Source organism: Mastomys coucha, unplaced genomic scaffold, assembly GCF_008632895.1.
Source record: "Mastomys coucha isolate ucsf_1 unplaced genomic scaffold, UCSF_Mcou_1 pScaffold8, whole genome shotgun sequence".
NCBI classification, from domain to species: Eukaryota; Metazoa; Chordata; class Mammalia; order Rodentia; family Muridae; genus Mastomys; species Mastomys coucha.
Genome location: NW_022196914.1, coordinates 3,909,920 through 3,931,118, shown reverse-complemented (window position 1 = coordinate 3,931,118; position 21,199 = coordinate 3,909,920). Strand labels below are relative to the sequence as shown.

The window sequence follows — 21,199 nt, the reverse complement described above, 5'->3', positions numbered from 1 at the left end:
AATAACCACACTATCAGCCACATTAGTAGTGAGAAAACCACTAATAGCTCCCATACTATAGCTTACCAAGTTCTGGCACAATGTTCTAAAAGGCAAGAACTACATTAGAGCCGGGTGGTGGTGGTGCATGCCTTTAATCCCAGCACTTGGGAGGCAGAGGCAGGCAGATTTCTGAGTTTGAGGCCAGCCTGGTCTACAGAGTGAGTTCCAGGACAGCCAGGGCTATACAGAGAAACCCTATCTCAAAAACAAACAAACAAACAACAAAAAAGGAACTACATTAGAGTGAACCGTGTGTAGCCCAGAAGCCCAGAATCTGTGGTATAAGGTATGGAACAATCTGGAATAGTTAGCCATTATGCAATATCAGACATTTGTTTCTTGAAAGAGATGGAGGGGTCTGGAGGGAGATGAGAAGGAGGAGAAGAGGTGCGGAGGGCAGGGAGGAAGGGAAAGAGAGTGAGGGGGTAGGGATGGAGAGGAGACTGAGGTCCCTGGATGGAGAAACACCAGTATCCACATTACAACCTCCTGGATTCCCTCATGGGACTCTCTGTCCTTTCCTTGCAGTCAGGGACTCATTTTCCAGCCCCCTCTACTGCTTTTCTCACCACCAGCTTCCCTGTTCCTACTCTCTCTGCTTTCTGCCTCTTTTCATCTCATCTTGCTTTCCTATGTGGTAGAAAACAATAAGCGGAGACTCTTGATAAAAATGAATGCCTTGTTCCTCTCTCCTCAAGACTTAGGCTGTACCCACCTTCAAAGTCTTCTGGCCTCACCACCCAGCATGGTTTAGGTTGGAAACAGTGATGTGCCTAAGCAAAGCTTGGAAACGTAGTTGTTGACAGAGCTCATTGGTTATCCACATATCTTACAGTGCTCTATCTTTAGGGGGGGAAAATTAAAAGAAAAGAAACAAGCATTATAAATTTTGAAAGGGCACCCCTGTGTAACAAGTGATTGCCGCAGAACAACAGCCACAAACTCCGTAACATAGACATTTATTTTGGTCACAGAATTTTGGGTCAGTTTTGGTAAATACAAGCTCGGATGGAGCTCTACAGAAGAAAACTTTTAAAATTTTTAAAAAATTCTTTGCATGAGTAGGAGAGATTCTTGGAGTCTGATTACCTTGGTTAGAGCTGCTACTGATGCAACACGGTGTTTCACACCATGACCAAAGCGACTTGGCGAGGAAAGGGTTTATTCAGTTTATGTTTCGATATCGCATTTCACCACCGGAGAAAGTCAGGACAGGAACTCAAGCACAGCAGGGACTGGAGGCAGGAGCTGATGCAGAGGTCGCTTTGCTAGTTTGTCTCTCACACTTCCACCATCTTCTCTTTAACTCAACTTCGTTGACTACAAAGAAGCAATCAAAGTAAAAACTGCTTTTTTTTCCCCCACTGTTCCACCCACCAACATCCAGGACTTCCTACTGCATCATCCCTGGCTGATGGGAGCATCCACAGCTCAGAAAACCTTGTAGGCAAAATAACAGGAGCAACAAACAACCCTGAGAGTTCAGGATAGTTGTTACTACGTGTGATCTAGTGAAAACGGACTGGTAATGTTTTTTCTTTGGTTTATTGGGTTAATAAGTAGAATGAAGACAGTTATAATTTGAAAATTTCAGAGCCAAAAGTTATACAACCTCAACTTGTTTTCTTGACAAGACCTTAGATTTCTTACTGGGCAAACTTCCCTTCTGGGCCTCATCTTTGTTATTCTTAACTTGAAACTAACAACATGTCATGGGTGCTTCTTATAGTTCTTATTTTCGCAGTAAAGCTAAGAACATTGCTACCACCATTGCTCTCTTGCTGTTGAGCTCCCAGTTGAAGAATGTCTACATTAGGTTGGTCTGAGGGAACATCAGTTGGGGATTCAGTGCTTTATAGATGCTGGAAAACCCACCCCAAATGATTGGTTGGCACCTTCCAAAAGAAGAAGAGCATTCCTCTTTGCTGCCGTGGCACTCCCTCTAGCTGCTGAGTTAATTTACCATTTGCTGCTATCGATTCCTCTGCTGATATCAGAACTGCAGTCTGATGGGGAGGACCAGCAGCTAGTCAAGAATCCTCCAGGCCTGTGGCACCAGCCAGGGACTGCTGAGAGACCCCCACCTCATCAGCATGAGACTAGTGGGTTCTCAGCTTCTATGGTGTGAGGAAGTAAGTTGGACTATTTTGATCAGTTTGCATAAGCTGATTCAAGATTTCTTTTTTTAATTAAGATTTATTTATTTTATGTATATGAGCACACTGTAGCTATCTTCAGATGCACCAGAAGAGGGTGTTAGATCACATTGCAGATGGTTGTGAGCCACCATGTGGTTGCTGGGATTTGAACTCAGGACCTTTGGAAGAGCAGTCAGTGCTCTTAACCACTGAGCCATCTCTCCAGCCCTGATTCAAGATTTCTATGGGTTTTGTTTCTCTAAAGAATCCTAGCTAATACACCTGTCACCTGGCTAAGCACAGTGCTCTATCTTTAGGGGAAAAGGTTAAAAGAAAAGAAACAAGCATTATAAATTTTGAAAGGATGCACCTGGCACCCGGCTAAGCACCATCTCACCACAACCTACCAAAGCTGCTAATTCTTATCTTGCAGACTTAGAATTCATGGTCTTCCAAGATCAAGCAATCTATCCATGGTTCACAGGACAGAGAAGACACAACCCATGTGTGGTAGCATGGTGGTAAACAGCTACAACTGGGAAGGGTTGACATGAAGTTGAGATGATCTTAGACTAGGTAGGAGGGTGTGGAATAGCCTGGTCTATATGTATCAAGACCCTGACTCTGAAACTAACTCAGAAACTAAGATCTGAAGGTGTAGCCCAGGTTAGAGTGCTTCCTAGCCTGTGTAACATCCTGGATGCTCAATCTTCAGTGCCGCTAACAGCACCAACAGTGATGATGGATAGGAATTTTGCTGAAACAAGAGTACTGAGTTAAGTCCGAGTTTCTGGGCAATACGCAGTTAGGAAAGAAAGTGGGAGCCAAGTTTATCTTAAATTCCAACTTACACATTGTATGAAGGAATACCTTTAGCATTAATAATTCTTACTTAGAATAACACAGTAACATCAGGCATAGGTGAGAGCTATACTTTGTTTCTTCATTGGAGAAACACACACACACACACACACACACACACACACACACACACACACACACGCACACAGAAGGGGGGGCTGGGAGATGATGGCTCAGTAGGCCAGAGTACTTGTTTCACACACACACACACACACACACACAGAGAGAGAGAGAGAGAGAGAGAGAGAGAGAGAGAGAGAGAGAGAGAGAGAGAGAGAGAGAGAGAGAGCGAGCACTGGGAGATGATGGCTCAGTAGGCCAGAGTACTTGTTTTGCAAGCATGAAGATTGGAGGAGCTCTTATACCCAGCATCCATGTAAAGAGCTGAGAATGTCTGCATGCACGCATAACTCCAGCATAGCGGGATAGAGATAGGAAGATCCAGAGAGACAGCTGGTCAGCCAGACTAACTGAAATGGCAAGCTTCCAGGTCAGTGGGACCCTCTCTTAAAGTAATAAGACAGGGAACAATAGAAGACACCCAATGTCTTGTCTGGCCTCTGCAAAGGCACACATAGACACAAACACCCACACACTTATATGTATGCATCACACACATACACACACACACACACACACACACACACACACACACAATTCTTTTTAAAGAAACAGTTCTACTGCTTTTTGCCACCAGATGGCAACCAAAGCTAACAAGCTCTAACAAATTCCTAGGTCCAAACCTGACACAGCCCAAATATTGTGCTAAGCAAACCTTCCACTTTCTCAGACAAGGGGATCCAAGCTAGAAGACCTATTTAAAAAACAAAATCAGCGTTCACTTGGGTTCCAGGTACTAGAACCTCTAATTGAACTAGTTTTTTTCCTGACATTTTTCCAAATCAGGTGAATTTACCCAGAACACATAGACTCAACTCTCTTCTTATAAATTTCAGAGACTTCCAGGCCATGAATACACTCGTGCCCACCGTTAGTCAAGAATCATGGATCTGGAGAATGTGGCTCAGTTGGTAGAGCCCTTGTAGAACGAGAGGAGGAAGCCCTGTGTTCAGTCCCTAGCAAGATAGAGTAGGTCTACTGTTGCACACCTGTAATCTCGGCATCTGTGTGTTCCAGACGTTCATGGTCATCCTCAGCTACGTAGAAAGTTTGGGCTAAGCCAAGGCTACACAAGATCTATCTTTAAAAATCAAAGTTTTAGTGTAAAGTTTGCCATTCCGTGTAATAAAATAGATGCTTAATGTAACTAAAACTTCCGAGCTTACTGTTAGGTGAAAAATTTATCGGAGCCCTTAAGAAAGGCAGAATGTCAGGGCCTGCTGTTGACCCACTGGGCCAAATCTGCATTTGAATCCTACCCCCAAGTGATGAGTTTTGTATTAGAATTTGAGAAGCACAAAAGAGCCACTGCTGGCAAATTGTTAAGAAATGCTTCCACATGCAGCCCCACTCATAGAATCAAAGCATGGTTAGTGGCTTCCTGGGGCAGCCTGGGGGTTACTAACTAGACAAGCTTTCTTAGAGCAAGTTTAGTAAGCCTTCTAGTCTTGTTGTACAGCATCAACCCTCTCAATGACATTTTTAGGGGAATTTGAGTGGTTTCCTTCTGAGCAGAGTAGAATTTCAGCCCTCTAGCATTTGGGCTAGAATTAGAATAAGAGCTGAATTAATCTGTACTTTACACAGGGGCTCTGACCATTGATGGCCCACACTACTCATGTTTGGCACTCACTCCTGCACATTTTTCCTCTCCCCACTTCTTCTCACACTCTTCTCTCAAACCTTTTCTTCATCCCGTCTCTCATTCATACCCTTCTGTATGATTTGTGAGCTCATGCAACCACTGTCACCCACATACATCATATTTGTTTAATTAGGACAATAACTTACCTTTAAAATGTGTCTGCAAAAATTTTTCTTCGATTTTTCAGCTACTTGGAATATTTATGACTATCCATTAGCCCTGGTAATCAGGAGTTGGTTATATTCCCAATCCCGAGATAAACACACAGCCACTCATAAACTCAGGCTACAGATAGCACAGAATGAAGCAGTCTCACATCTGTGTGTTCTCTGCGACATTCACAGCAATGCTAGGCAACTGGTGTTTGTCTTAAAACACCCTCGGCATCTTGTTTATTAAATAACAACAAAATATTCTTGATGGTCTCTGCTTTAATTCTCGTCTTGTTCTCACTAAGCCTTTTTCTGTCTGGGGAATTAGGTTAAGTCTTACTGGAAAGCTGAGCTGGTCTGGCTAACCTTCCCTTGGAGCTGGAGAATAACCTGGGGTTTGGATGCCTCCAAGAGCCAAGTGTCTGCTAAAAGAAGGCTTGCAAAAGAGTAAGAAAGGGTAGGAGAGGGAGGGTTAGGGAAAAGGAAGAAAGAAAAACTAAAGAAGAAAAAGTAAGCATGTGTGTGTGTATGTGTGTGTGTGGGTGTGGGTGTGAGAGAGAGAGAGACAGACAGACAGACACACACAGAGAGAGACAGACACACACAGAGCGAGAATACACTGAACAGCTTAGAGTAATCCTAAAGGCTCTAATTGGTAATGTTATTCTAGAGCTCAGCTGGTAGCTGTAGTTGCCACCAAACCAGACATTCTGAGTTCCATCCCTAGAACTGGTGGAAGGAGAGGACAGGCACCCACAACCTTTGACCTCTACACAGGCACAGTGCATGCATAAGCACACACACACAGTACATGAATACGAACTCATTGAAATTCAACATTTTTCTTCTCATACAGAAGGAGATGAAGGCTTCTCTCAATGACACCTGAGCTGCCTTTCCCATGTGCCCAGATTCTCTGTTTTATCTCCCACCAGTCCTTCCAACCCACCCTTCTGCCTGCCACATCTCTGAGACTTTGCCCTGCTCTGTCTTTATCTGCATGGCTTGCTTGCTCCTTCAGCCCCTTTTTTATTTTCCTTTACAGTGCCTATCATTCTCTGATACCAGTTTCTTTCTTTGTCTGACTCACTGGATCAGAAAATCCATCCTAGGAGAATAGGGACAGTAGTTGATCCTGAGGGAAGGCAATAAAGCCCTGTGGAGGGGTATGCAGGGTTGGTTACGGGTTGTGCTCCCAAGGCAACCTGATTAGTCCTCAATATAGCCCTGTAAAGCAGGCTTTTTAGAGAAGAAGCAGAGTCATGCAGGACCAGATTTTTCTTTGCAGAATTCTTCTCAGACTATCTACTAATCAGTCTTTCTCCAGCTCATGTTGTTGAATAGGTGTCAGCTCTCTGGTCAAACCCACACCACTGTATGTTTCTGTAAAGGAAGTTACAATGGGAACAGCCCTACCCAGTTGCTTCAGTTTTGTTTGTTGCTGCTTTGGGGTTAGAGATGAGCAGTTGTAAGAGGAACTCTATGTTCTATTGAACCTAAGACGTCTACTAACTGGCCCTTCATAGCAAAATTTGTTAATTTAGAAGGTGTCTTAGTTAGAGTTTCCATTGCTGTAAAGAGATACCATGACCAAGGCAACTCTTATAAAGGACAACATTTAATTGGGGTTGGCTTACAGGTTCTGAGGTTTAGTCCATTATCATCATGGTGGGAAGCATGGCGTCATCCAGGCAGGCATGGCACCGGAGAAGCTGAGAGTTCTACATCTTCATCCACAGGAACCCAGGAGCAGACTCTCCTCAGACAACTGGGAGGAGGATTTCAAAGCCCACACCTATAGCTGGAGTTAGTAGACACTTCCTCCAACAAGGCCACACCTACTCTAACAAGGCCACACCTTCTAATAGTGCCATTCCCTGGGTCAAGCATGTTCAAACCACCACAGAAGGCAATGGTATTATTTACCTATCCATTGTTATTAAAAAATACCCAACAAGAGCCACTAGAAGGTGAAGAGTTTATTTGGGTTCACAGTTTAAGAAAGGACATGGGCCATCACGGCAGAAATGTGTGGTGGCAGAAGTGTGATGGAGCTGGTCTCAGTGTGTCTGTACTCAGGAAGCAGAGAGAGAGAGAGAGAGAGAGAGAGAGAGAGAGAGAGAGAGAGAGAGAGAGAGAGAGAGAGAGAGAGAGAGAGAGAGAGAGAGAGAGAGAGAAATGCCAGCATTCAGCTCATGATTTCTCTTTCTTACCTTTTTGCTCAATCCAAGGCCCCAGTTTATGCCATGATCCTGTTCACATTCAGAGTGGGTTTTTCATCCTCACTGAAACCTCTCTGGAAATGTCCTCAAAGACACACCCAGAGATGTCTCCTAAGTTATTCTAAATTCAGAAAGTTTGTTTGAAGGGTAGTGGTCAAAGTAACCCAGCACAAGAATGAAACAAAATTCCTCATGGGTCATTGAGTTGAAGGTACAATAACAGGGCCTGTCATAACTTTCCTGTGCAGTGGAAGGAGCACAGAGAAAAGAATTCCAGTTCTAGATGCAGTGTCATTCTCCTCTCTGTTCCCCATTAGCTGTGTGGTTTCAATTACCATCACATGATACTAATGACAATAATAACATAGAGAGTAATAATTGCTTTTATTCAATGCCAGGTTCCATTCTTGGGATTATACTAAAACTGCAATGTTTGATGCTCTGCACTGATCTGTTGGGTTTTCCATAAGCATTTACATTATTCCCTTGCAGGAAGAGTTGTAGGTAGGTACGGCCACTTGTTGTTGGAGGATGTGCTGAATGTGGATCCTGCTCAACTTTGACCTGTGCACACATCCCACATTTTTTTCATGAGTTTTTTCCCTCAACTATAATAACCAGAAATGTTCTAGAAAGTGGGTGCTCCTCTTCTGGGCCTCAGAGAATGAGTAACATATATACACTGTCACGATTTGTTTTAAATGTTGATTTGTCATAACCTAGAACCAGCTGGAAAGAGAGCCTAGTTGAGGAATTGTCTCCATCAAAGAGGCCCGTGGGTGTGTCTGTCAGGGGATTGTCTTGATTGTCAGTTGTTGTAGGAAGAACCAGCCCAACGTGAGCAGTGTGATTTCACAGTCTGGACCTTAGACTCTGCAAGAGTAATGAAAGCTAGGTGACTAGGTGGCAAGTAAAGAAACATTTGTCTTTGTTTTTGACCATGGATATGCTGTGATGAGCTGCTTGACCTCTGGACTTGACTTCCCACCATAGGGGAGGGACTGTAACCTGAACGAAGCCATCTCTTCCCTAAGGTGCTTTTTGTCAGAGCAACTGAAAAAATATAGCATAAATATCCTTGTGGAACATGAACAGTAACTATATGTATTTAAAAGCCCCTGGGATGTAGGGGCTACTTGATACTGAAGCATCACCTACCATACTTTAATGAATAAAACATCCCTAAGGTGAAAGCTCTAGAGTCTTAAGAATACAAGGACCTCAGAGCCTTCCTCTGGATCAGCATCTTCATTATGTTGCATCAGGACAACATCACTCTGTGACATGGAGAGGAGGAAGTCATGTGTGTCCGATGTCAGCTATGTCTAAGGTACTTAGGTTACAGTGGGGAGGGCAGGAGAGGAGCAAGGCTTTTTGAGTCACCTTGTTACTTCAGCTAGAGTTAGAATCATTCTAACCCTTCCTCCCCCCAAATATCTGCTCTGTGGCCACTTTAAAATTCTGTCCCTGATCATCACCTTGGATGAGGGTTCCAAAGGCACTTATTGAAATGCCCATGCACAGGCATGCCTGCGGGCACTTGAATTTGGAAAGAGGGTGTAATAAATTACTAGACATTATAAATATAGAGCTCTCTTCCCTGGAAGGTAAGTGACTGGGCCTAAGAGAGATACATTTTGAAATGGGTTTCAGGGAAAGGCTTAGCTCTGGATATTCCTTAAAAAATAGAAGCTAAAATGGCTAGTGTTCAAAGAGCCTCATGGGAAGAAAGACTAAAAGGGAAAAAGGAAAGAAGAGAGAAAACAAACAAAGTCATACCACTTTGACACAATTTTAAATGTCAGGCATTCCCATATTTAGGATTGATGTGAGTCTAAAGTTTATGTTGGTTAAATTGATTTAATAAGGGACAAAGATTTGTTGGGACATCATGATGGTTGAAAAGAAGGGAGAGGGAAAGGGAGGCAGGGGAGAGTGAAAGAGAGAAAGAGATCACAGCTCACACTGTCACATTTAGATGCTGGGGTCTTGATATACTCTTCAATGATACCCCCTTAATGACCTAGCTTGCTTCCACTAGGCTCTACCTCCTACTAACACCATAGGCTGATGACCAAGTATATAACACACAAGCCTTTGGAAGACACTTAATCAAACCTCAGTAAAGGTTTAAAAATTAAATGAAAAAATGTTTGCTATAGCATCATTTTGTCAATTCAAGACAAAATCAACAACATGTAAGAAAAGACTGGAATGGAACTTATTTTAATAGTGAGTATGATTGGTAGTCTCTTCCTGTTTATCCCTCTACCAACGCCTTTTCCAGTCTCTATTTGTTTATAGTACAGAGAGTATTGTGAAATGGTCCTTTGGACGTTTTGACAACTTTTCACTGCATTTAGATATTGGATGCCTGTGTTTTACAAGTTGGAGATTATTTTGCTTTGTTCTAGATTAACAAATTTGTGGGGTTTGTTTGTTTTTGTTTGTTCATTTGTTTGTTTTTTAAAGATGAGATAGAGGTAACCCTTAAGTATGGATGACCAGCAAAGATAGCACCAAGCAGCAGCCACACTGGAAATCACCATGGCTAACCACTAGAAGAAACTATGGGAGGGTACAAGGTGCTGCCACCACTGCCATCAGCAGCTAAAAATGCACATTAAGCACCTACTGTGTCCATAGTCCTTTTGTGGAATACTTACCAGCATATTACTCCACATGTGAAAGACCACCTGGACACTTTTCATAAAGAATGTAATGTGTGTATACACTTGGGAATTGTACTGAGTGGGGACCTTCTTGCTTTTCATCTGACCATCTCATCAGTAGAGGGCAACATGCTTTCATAAGATATGGGCTAAATTTCTTGGGGTTAAGGCAGAGGGAAAGTAGGTAGGTGGGAGGAATATGCCTTTAAACTAATAGTGTGTCGAGACAAGATTCTTACACTAGAATGGGATAATAGGTCTTGAGAAGTGCCACTAAGCTGTGGACGACTGCATGATGGTGTCCGAGCCATGCAGGCCGACTCGTGAGATCACTTTCTCTTATCATTATTTTGAGGCTGTTGTGTAAAACTATGGTTCCACACTTTGCCATTTTTACCAGGGTGGGGGGCGGTTCTTTTGGATTCAATCTGATATTTTCTAATACCCGAAGCTTTTCTAAATACCCTTGCTGGCACAACTTCCCTCCTTTTTAGTTCAACAACTGTTGGGTTTTGCTCACATTGTATATGCCTTTCATTTATAATTTATTTATATTGTTTGACTGAGTTTTGGGGATTATTTGATTGCATGTATACTCTACCTGCACCTCTGTCACTGTGTAACATGGTTGTGTTATCTTATTTAAAAAGAAAACCCAAGTTTACATTTCATTTGTCCAGTAAATGTTCTTATTGGATTGTTCTTATCGTCTCTGAATAAAATCAGTGATTCTTTCCCCAATGTGTATATATGCATTTGATGTGGATTGCATAGTAAAGATAGTAAGGATAGCTATGTTTTTACATATGGACTATTTAATTCAGTGCATACTAAAGAAAGTATAGTTACTGTACTGTTCAGTGAAAGGTGGAAAAAGTATCTGAGGAGTCCACCCCAGTATCTGTTCCATTCAGATGCTAAAGATTCCCGTTTCTTCCTGCACTGAGCCACTTTCACCATGCGGCCTGGATTGGTGGCCATTATGTACTTTCTCTGTGTCCCACAGAACACCGCTTACACTTGTATCTTTGGGGCCTGTCTTCACAAAGTAATGCTCCCACGGGTACAGATTTGGGATTTCATTTTTACATTTAGTTTTTACTTAAGTTTTAGAGTTTATTTAGATGCCATTTTTTAATCATTCTTCATTCAAATAGGAATCGGATGTCTGCCAATGAACTCTCTTGTCTTTTTGAATGAATGTTTTAATGCACTAATATGAATGCTGTAACAGGGGTTATCTTAGTTTATTGTTTGTGTTTTATAATGTTCTTAACACAGCAGTTTGCTAATGATGGCACTATTTAATGTGGCTCTGAAACCTTTAAGTGGGAACAAGTGAAATATTAACAAAATAATTGTATCTTTGCAAGCAGAATAAAGATGATTTGGAGATGTCTGCTAAACAAACAAACAAACAACAAAATATGCCCTGTTGGGAACAACTGAATGAGGGTCCTGCTGGGCTTCCAAAGGTCATATATTGGATGTTATGTTTTAAAGCATCCAGGTAGTTAACACATAGCAGCAATTTAGGAAGATGGGAGGGCTTTATGTGTTAAAGGATGCTGCGTCTTCCAGTGCACATCCTGTTGCTTTTGCTATCACCCTCTTAGTGAGTTCAGACTACTATAACAAATCACCATCAACTAAATGGCTTAAATAATAGAAAAACCATTAAATGGCTTAAATAATAGAAAAACCATTTACCACAGTTCTACAACTGGACTAACAGTAAAATTAGGTTCTTTGTAAAAAGCCTTTTGCTTGTTTCTAGAAGCCCATTTTCTTATTTCCTAACAGGGTGGGGAGCAGAGAAAGGAAGCCAACTCCACTTTTCTCATGAGGATGCTAATCCCATGCCCGAGGACTTCATTCTCATGACCTACTTACCGTCCAAAGGATTCACGTTCTGATCCTATTCATCAGTGGTTAAGACCTTATAGAATGCTTCTCATCGGAGCATTCAGTCCATGATAAGCAAAGAAGGTAACACATATTTCATTTTGACAGTGAGAGCTCAGCACGTTGTAAAAGGAGGTAGCAATGCAACTACATATCATGAATACACCACTATTTTACAATATTATAAATAAGAGTTTATTATGATTATATTATAAACTAATAGAGACAGCTCATTCAGTAAAATGCTCACCATGCCAGTACAAGATCTTGAGTGAGCCTCTAAAACTAATGTAAAAAAGTTGGGGAGTGTGGTACACCCTCGTGACCCTGTGACCCCAGCACCAGGGAATGCAGAGATGGATGGATTCCTGGGTATAGATGGCCAGTCAGTCAGCATAATCATGAAGCCACACATACATGAGAGACCCTACCTCAAAAAATGCTCAGGTAGATGGCTTCTTTGGAATGATTAACCTCTGTCCTTCACACACATATGCACACATATGTGCACATCAGTTGTTCATAGATGCATAGATACTAATACTAACTCATACCCACCCACCCCCACAAAACTCATTGACATAATTGTTAATGGTCTTAAGATCTAAGGAGAATCAGTCAGAGGATGAAGCTCTGTTACCTTTCCCTAGATGCAGGTCCAAGGGTAGAAAACACTTAGAACATCACATATAAGCTTTTGTTCAAGAGTTTGCTATGCTATCTTAACATCTGTTCATGGCATATCCAGCCCTGTAGTAAGTACTGAGTGAATTGAAAGGCAAGGTTTTGACAGCCAGTGTCCTTCTGGTGTCAGGTAAGGTTTTGTGACAGAAATGCATTTTCCTGACCTACCAGACTTACTCTGAACTATTCTGGCTTAATATTTAGAGACTTAAATGCTACCCAGGTTTCTAAGCTTAAAATCTTTGCAATGTTCAGTGCATCCAACCGAAAATACAGAACTTCAAACTCTGGTTTCTGCCTTAGTTGTTTAAACTCATAAGGCATTGTATATAAAAGAAAAGAAAACAAAAGAAAATTTTATTATATCTAAAGCATAGGCAGGTGTGGGGCTTAGCCTTCATTTGTTCTTCAGTGGAGGGCAAGCTTCACTTCTATCAGCAGGTATATGAAAATTGTTGGTGGAGAATCTCTGTTCCACATCTGTTGCTCTTTGTGTGTCTCCTAACTTCATTTTTCCTGTGTCTGGAATTCTGCCTTTCAATTCCTTACACTAATTTTGTGCTTGAAGTGCTTGAAGACATGGCATACAGGGAAGAGGCCACATAGAAAGAAGCCATCATCCACGTAGTTAAACCACCTCCCTACAAAGCACGGCGGAGGAAAGCACAGACTTAACAGCAAGGGAAAGTGAAATGAGAAAACATGTTTCAATTCCTTAGAAAATGATTTCCTATAGTACCCACGGGGTAGAAAAACACATTTAGTCTCTTCTACAAGATAAATTGGAAGCAAAAAAGAAATATTAAATATAAAATTATAGTAAAATTTGACTTTGGTCTCTAATGGATATTTGAATCCTACTTATTTAGATATGAAAAAAAAAAAAGATATTTAGATGATGAATTAAAAGGCTGGCTGAAGATCCTTTAGGCTCCAGAAGAGCGAAGCTCAGAACTGCGGTCTCCCAGCTCCCAGTCAAGTCTTTATTTCTATAGACTATACTGTCTCATCTCCCCGCAGCAAAGACTGAGCTCATACAGTCTTTCTCTCTTTCCAGAAAGTGCTTCCCTGGAGCATCAGAACTTCCATGCTGTCTTGACACCAGTCAGCACAGACGCATGCTTCCTTCTCTGTTTCAAGATGAATAAAGAACATTGGGAAAGAGAAGTACCTCATTCTTGGGGAACCTATACAAAGAGAACCATGAAGAAGCTTTCCTAAGAAAATAAAATGGTGGCATTTTAAGAAGCCCCCTTCTTAAAACAGCTTTAACTCAAGCTCAAGAGTATTTCCAAGCCAACTTTCATTTTCCCAGATTCTTACTCTTTAAACTGAAGTGTTTACTGGTTGGATTCCATTTCAAAGTTAAAATTCCAATGTGATGAAGTTGAGATGGAGATCTGAGCTGAGTCTCACTTTAGGATGACCCAAGTTCCCTATTCATGCCAAATTCTGAGTGTGTGCATTGATGATGCTTTCTAATGGCCTTTGAGTTTTCAACTTCATGAAACATCATATTTAACTATTCTATTCCCCAGAGTCTAATGGTTCTCTAATCAAACAGTCCTGCCTAGCATAATACCTCCTCTCAGACAACCAAAGACATAGATTTGGGCCAAACAAAGTGCAATTGTGTTAAAGTTGTTTAATAGCCTGCCAATGTGAAGCCCACCAAAATGAGTAGGGCATACAAGAAGGAGTGGGGTGGAAGAGCTTGACACAGGCATCCCAATAAATAGCAACACTTTCACATTCAGAAACAAAGCTAAAGAACATCTTTGTTTAACATACTTGGGATAATCGGGCAAAGTGTGACCCAAAAATACAGACTCTAACATCAGCACTCCTCAGGGAGGGAAGGCTGATCTTTGATAGGCAGGTGGATGGCGGTTACTACGGAATTTGTTAGGTGCCAGCTGCAAGCTCTGGGGTTCTCTAACATTTTGGGGTCTGTGAGGTAGGTGACAGTATATTCTCTGTCTCTTAAGATTACAAGAGTTTCTTTGGTGTAGCTGGTGTCTTCACATCCTGAAATGGTTGCCCAACCTCAGGAGGTTAAATCTTCAGTGGTCTGGAAAAAAAAAGAAAGAGATGTTGGTTGGGAGGAGGAGGATATAGAACTGCCTGGCAAAAAATGGCCTGAAGCTGAGGAAGGGCGTTTGTAACAATGAGCCATTGATGATGAAGACTTTCAGTGATGATGCAAAGAAGATATTAATGGAAACCATGAGTTGGATGGGGTGGGGAGGTCAAGTGTCCCCAATACTAACAGTGCTCTGGCTTTTCATCTTTCAGCTTTTCTGGAAACCTGTGCTTCCAACTCTTTTCTTACCTCAGCAAATCAACTGAATTTCACAGAAAGATGTCACCCTTCCCCATTCAGCAGAGGGATATTTTCAAGTAAAACCACAACCTTTTGTTTGGTAAAAGTCACATACTTAATATGGTGATACTGAGGTCTAACATATTGCTGAATGGTGTTTCTAGGGTTAAGAACAAAAAACAAACAAACACCCTGAGGCTTTGGAGACATAATCAGTCACTGCCAAATTGTGCTCTTATTTTAGGAGGAATTTACAGCCCCATTTGTCATTAATTGTTAGAACACCTTTAGTTTATTTGATGGATTTTGTCTAAGTGACTATAACACAGGTAACTGGGACCCTTCTGTCAATTTCATACTTTTGATTCATGATATTTATAAGCAAGGACTTTATTATGTTGCTAGGTAAACTTCAAATATTAGAGCACACAGGGACCTACTGGAAGCCTGTAAACTGTGCCCCCTCGCAGATGTTATGATTCAGAAGGGATGAGACCCAGGAACCCACATTTGTGAGTAATTCTGAAGGCAGCTATTCCATCAATGGCCCCTTGAGAGTGTCTCATCCATTTCTGTTTCCAGTGTCCTTGCTCATCCTAACTCCACCCACTTCTCACTTCCTGCTATAACTCTCCACGAGAAACCCCAGTGCACAAAATTTTCTCACAGCCCATTTCTCAATGCCAGTGCAGTCAATAACTCCATCCTTCTATTAGAAATAGTTCCAAATTCTACCTGCTTTATGTCATTGATTAGTGATAATATTTATTTCATATTTTTTTCATACCAGAATCATTACTTTTGTGTTTTGCTTCATCAATTTCAAAAGAACACAGTTAAAATCACTGATTCTCAAACATGTGTGGGAGGTTCCTACCTAGGAATCTTTGTGGAATGACACAGAATATGGAATTTTCTACCTAATTATAGAAATGATCCACGAACAATTTTGCTGGAACAAAACATGGGTAACCATAGAAACCACTACAGGAATGGCAGACTACTCTATAGGTGGCCATACTTATTGTGTCCAATCCCAATATGCTTTGTTGCTGGTGTTATTATTATAATACTAAGGATTGGATATGAGGTCGCACAAATGCTGGACAGGTACTCCATCACTAAGCAACAGTCCTAGCCTTCTATTTACATTATATTTTAAGACAGGTTATTCAGGGTCTCACTAAGTTGCCCAGTTTGACCTTGAACTCATTCAGTAGCCTGGATTGGCCTTTGAGATATTCCTGCCTCTACCTTTCCAAGTAGTAGGGATTATAGGCCTGAGCTTTACAGCTATATATTCTAACAATGAGACTCTATGCTAGTTACTTCTCTACTGGAATAAAATACCATGAACAAAGTAACTTATAGAAGAAAGAGTTTACTTGGGCTGATAGTTCCAGAGGGTTAAATGCATGATGGCAAAGCAGAGGAGTGGAAACTAAAGGAGAAGGTGAGGCTTCACATCTTGACCTGAAAGCAGGAAGTAAAGATAGTTGTACTGGCTGGTTTTGTGTGTCAACTTGACACAGGCTGGAATTATCACCCAGAAGGGAGCTTCAGTTGGGAAGTGCCTCCATGAGATCCAGCTGTGGGACATTTTCTCAATTAGTGATCAAGGGGGTGGGGCCCCCTGTGGGTGGTGCCATCCTTGGGCTGGAAGTCTTGGGTTCTATAAGAGAGCAGGCTGAGCAAGCCAGGGGAAGCAAGCCAATAAAGAACATCCCTCCATGGCCTCTTCGTCAGCTCCTGCTTCCTGGTCTGCTTGAGTTCCAGTCCTGACTTCCTCTGGTGATCAACAGCAATGTGGAAGTAAGCCGAATAAACCCTTTCCTCCCCAACTTGCTTCTTGGTCATGATGTTTGTGCAGGAATAGAAACCCTGACTAAGACAGATAGGGAGAAAGAAATGATACAAGTATCTAAACTCCCAAAGCTCACACCCAATGGCATACCTCCTCCAGCAGGATCATGCTTCCTAAGGCTTCCCAAAGCGCCACCAACTGGTAAACAGTGACCAAGTCCATGTAGGACATTCTCCTTCAAACCACCAGACACTCAGAATCGCAAGAGGAACTTGTGACTGCTCTGGTCCACAGAGTTTATTGAGAATGGCACTTTGTAATGTCCAAGGGTAAGTCATAACAAATTATGATTTCCATCTGCCTCACCTGCTACTCCACCTCCCAGTATTTCCACAACAGCCACCATCATGTCAGAAGAAAGCACACCCATGATATGACCATTCTTTTTCAGGAATAAGAAGCTGGGCCATCTAGGTATAATGCCTAAGCTTTGAGATGAAGTCTTTCTCTGTCAGCCTTGAGACATATCATTGTTTATTTATAAGCTGCAAGAGCTTAGGAGTTTTCCACTTATAGCTAATGGTTTCCTACAACAGATCAGACTAGCACAATAGATTGTATTAGGTTTTAATCTAAGTAACAAAAAAACTTTTGGATTTTTGTTGTCATGGGCTGTTGCTTTTTTCCCCTGTTTGGGAGATAGGGTCTTGTTAAAATGCAAAGCTTATCCTCTTATCATTCTACTGCCTCAGACTTCTGAGTGATGGAATTACAGGGCATGAGTCACTATATCTGGTTTGTTGAGTAGTTTTAAGAAGGAAAGCATGATGCTAATGATACTGCTTTTGTTTGTTTGTTCATTTATTTGTTTGTTTGTTTTGAGACAGAGTCTCCCTACATAGCTTTGGTTGGCCTGGAAGTTGCTATGTGGGAAAAACTGGCCCTGAACTCATAGAGATCCACCTTCCCAGCTTCCTGAGTCCCTGGCGTATAAAGACATGAACCATGCCCCCTAGACTCATGCTTTAGGAAGACAACTCTCACAAGCTTATGAAGAATGACTTCTATATACAAGCCTGGAATCTGGGGGACCTGCGGGAACATTTTAGGAGATAAATTATGATGATTTGGACAAAAGTAGTAACGTTACGAATGAAGAAAAGCACATATATTTAAGCTATGAATAGACATTTAGGTATGAGTTGATAGGATTTGCCCTGGGATTGTTGTGGGAAGCTTTGAAGTAAAAGGATTCTCTTAATTTTTTTACTTGTTTACCTGGATGGAGAACAGAATTTTTTACTAAAATAATTACAATATAGGAGTGTGGTAGTGCATATAAGAATGGCCTCCACAGGCTCCTAGATTTGAGTGCTTCGTTTCCCATTGGTTGACCTGTTTGGAAAAGATTAGAAGACGTGACTTTGTTGAAGGAAGTGTGGGCTCTGAGGTTTCAAAAGTCTACAGCATTCCCAGTCTCTGTCTGTCTGTCTGTCTGTCTGTCTGTCTGTCTGTCTGTCTCTGTCTGTCTCTGTCTGTCTCTGTCTGTCTCTGTCTCTGTCTCTCTCTGTCTCTCTCTGTCTCTCTCTTTCTCTCTCTGTCTCTCTGTCTCTGTCTCTGTCTCTGTCTCTGTCTCTCTCTCTCTCTCTCTCTCTCTCTCTCTCTCTCTCTCTTTCTGTGTGTGTCGTTTTTGGATAAAGTTTGCCTTTCTGCTTTGGTGCCACATGGCTGAGTCTTCCCCAGAGTCCTTGCTGGAGATGATAACCACAGAATGGCCATAGTTTTATAAGCCAAACTGTTTTGATGACACAAAGCTCTCAAAACAAACCTTAGATGGCCTGTCACCATTATCTGGCATCAACACTGAGGAATATGCCATTTTTGGCACAACACCTCTAATAACAATCTATGTCAGAATCCTATATTTGAATTGTTATTTGGCTATTTAGCTAGATGTACGGTGTGGAGCACAGTCTTTAGCTTGGTGGTTCTCAACCTTCCTAAAGCTACAACCCTTTAATAGAGTTCCTCGTGCTGTGGTCACCCCAAACTATAATAAATAATCTAAATAAAATAAAATTACGATTTTGTAACTTCACAACTATAATTTGCTATTGTTATGAATAGTAATGTCAATATCTGATATGCAGAGTATCTGTTATGTAAACCCATATGGGTTGAAGCCGACAGATTGAGAACAGCTGTCTTAGCTTTTCTGATGCTTAATTTCCTTATTGGTAAAGTTGGGATTTTGACCTCCCGGTGAGGAAAGTGAATGTGAGCATTCATACTTTTTGATTTCTGAAGAAGAAATATGGACTTTGCTGAGTCCAGTATTTCTCTGTTTTGTAAGGAAGTAAAGGAACACATTTCTTAGATAAAGGGAGAAAAGAAGGAAAGGAGAAAAGCGGGGAGATGCAGATGGGATAGAAGGTATTTTGAATACTGGTATTGGGATTGTTTGACACTGTGGGGAATCATTTGATTGCTGGTTGTAAGTTGAATCCAATGCCATTGAGAAAGAGTCCCAATAAACAGTAATTTTTTATTTGTTTATTCTCCCACCACTCTCCTACTCCCAGGAATCACTGGTGACTGCTCCACCATACTTACAGCAAAGGCTAGCCTTGAATTTTACAAGCTCCCCTTCTTGGGGGAATATCCTAATAAAGGGTGGAAAACCAAGAATGTTTGGATAATTCAAGAGTTGGGCAGCCAGCTGCTAAATAACTGAGTTTTCTGGCTAGGCTTCATGCTAGTTAGTGAGCCCCCCAGTCCTGTGTACATCACAGCTATTGGGTGAATAGGCCTTGGAGAGCCCTATAACCCTGAACAATCCAAATGCACAGTGCCCAGGACAGTGTGCCCTGTGTGTAGTACAGCCTCTTCTGTGTGTTGTGCTCTGTGTTTGTTTCATCCATATTTAAAGATAAGCCTGCCTTGCTTCTTAACAACGGGTGGGAACGAGGCTGCCTGTCTGCAATATGACTCACTTGAAGCAGAATTAAGAAAAATAATTCCTCTACAGTTCCTGGAGAAAGTGTTGGCAGGATGATTTTTAGGTCCTGGGTTTAGAAATAAACAATAGTGCAATAATTGAGTGAAATCTATTTAAGTTTTAATGGGGATTTGTTTGCCTCACCACTTTGAATGCTGAATAAGCAGGCATTTGGACTCCCACAAGAATCACTGAAGAAAATAAAAAGGCTTCCATTTTTGCGTGGTTCCTGGATGTTACTGTGGTAGAATAAACAACCCTATCAATCAATGCTGCTGGTATAAAAACTGCAATTTCTTTTACTCTCCAGCTCAACCACCTGCCAGGGGGCTCATTAGCTCAAGGTAGATAGTGATGCACTTCGAGGAGGGCATGCCAAAGGAGAGAATTAAATGCTTTCTGAGAATAAATGGGGTCTGCAGCCATCACATGCTCTCTGCATTCCTGGCCTTTTCCTCCATCTTCTATGGAGATGAGAAGGTTTTTCAAGGGACCGCATACGCTGTCCTCTTCTGCGCTAAATAGTTTGTCAACTTTACACAAGCTTAAGTCATCTGAGAGGAGGGAATTTCAATTAAGAAAATGCCTCTGTAAAATCAGGATGTAGGTAAGCCCACAGGCATTTTCTTAATGAGTGAGTGATTGGGGAGGACCCAGCCAAGTGCCACCCCTGAGCTGATGGTCCTGGGTTCTATAAGAAAGTAGGCTGAGGCAAGCCTGGATGAACAAGACAGTAAGTAGCACTCCGCCATGGACTCCTCAGCTCCTACCTCCAGGTTCCCTTCCGTGATGTTGAAGATTAAGCCAAATAAATCCTTCCCACCCGAAGTTGCTTGGTTCCATGGTGTTTCATCTCAGCAACAGTGACCCTAGCTAGGACTCCTTCACCACTGCACAGGATACCATAAACCAGGCTTCAGGGAGCAAACAGCCAGGGCACACTTACTGAAGCATTCACTCTGCTGAAATGAAGCTAAAGGCTGGAGATGCTGTGTGCACTCCTCTTGTCCCTTATTGAATTGCACCCAGATAATTCTTTTCATTCATAATTTATCAGGGTATGAGTGGGGTGTCATCTTTGAAAAACTGCAAAAAGAATGAGTGTTGGGGGCTCCACCTGTGAAGAGAATCTTTTTCCTTTTTCAGATGACTTGAGTTTGGTTGTCAGCATCTAAGTCAGGTGACTCACAACTACCTGTAACTCCAGCTACAGATGCCACTGGCCTTTGTGGGTACCATCACTCATGTGAATACACACACACACACACACACACACACACACATACACTTTAAAATAAAGTCTATCTTAAAAGGTGAAGAAAATGAAGATTCAGATGGTTTGGATAGTTCCAGGAGGTCTGTCTTCAGAGACATGTGTATACATGGAGGACAGTGGAGATAAGAACAGAACAGGGGTCTGGAGAGATCACACTGGCTGTTCATCTAGAAGACCTGGATTCAATTCCCAGTAAGCCTTCACAAAAACATGGAATCCATTTTGTGTTGGCCATCTGAACATGGGACTTTCCCTGGAATGTAGTTGATATACCCAGTGGCCCCACTGGAAAAAACTGATTTTCCCCTTAACAGTGGATGTCCATTGCACTTCTTGGTTGGGGTGGAATTTTGTGTC

At 41.8% G+C, this 21,199-nt stretch overlaps 1 long non-coding RNA gene across 1 annotated transcript; it reads left to right on the top strand.

The window, feature by feature from the left end:
• Positions 1-1,496: 1,496 nt before the first annotated feature.
• LOC116083470 lies at positions 1,497-13,636 on the top strand. The gene is made up of 3 exons (XR_004115729.1): positions 1,497-1,567; positions 11,656-11,841; positions 13,499-13,636. It is a non-coding gene; the product is annotated as an uncharacterized LOC116083470 (long non-coding RNA).
• The last annotated feature ends 7,563 nt before the right edge of the window (positions 13,637-21,199 follow it).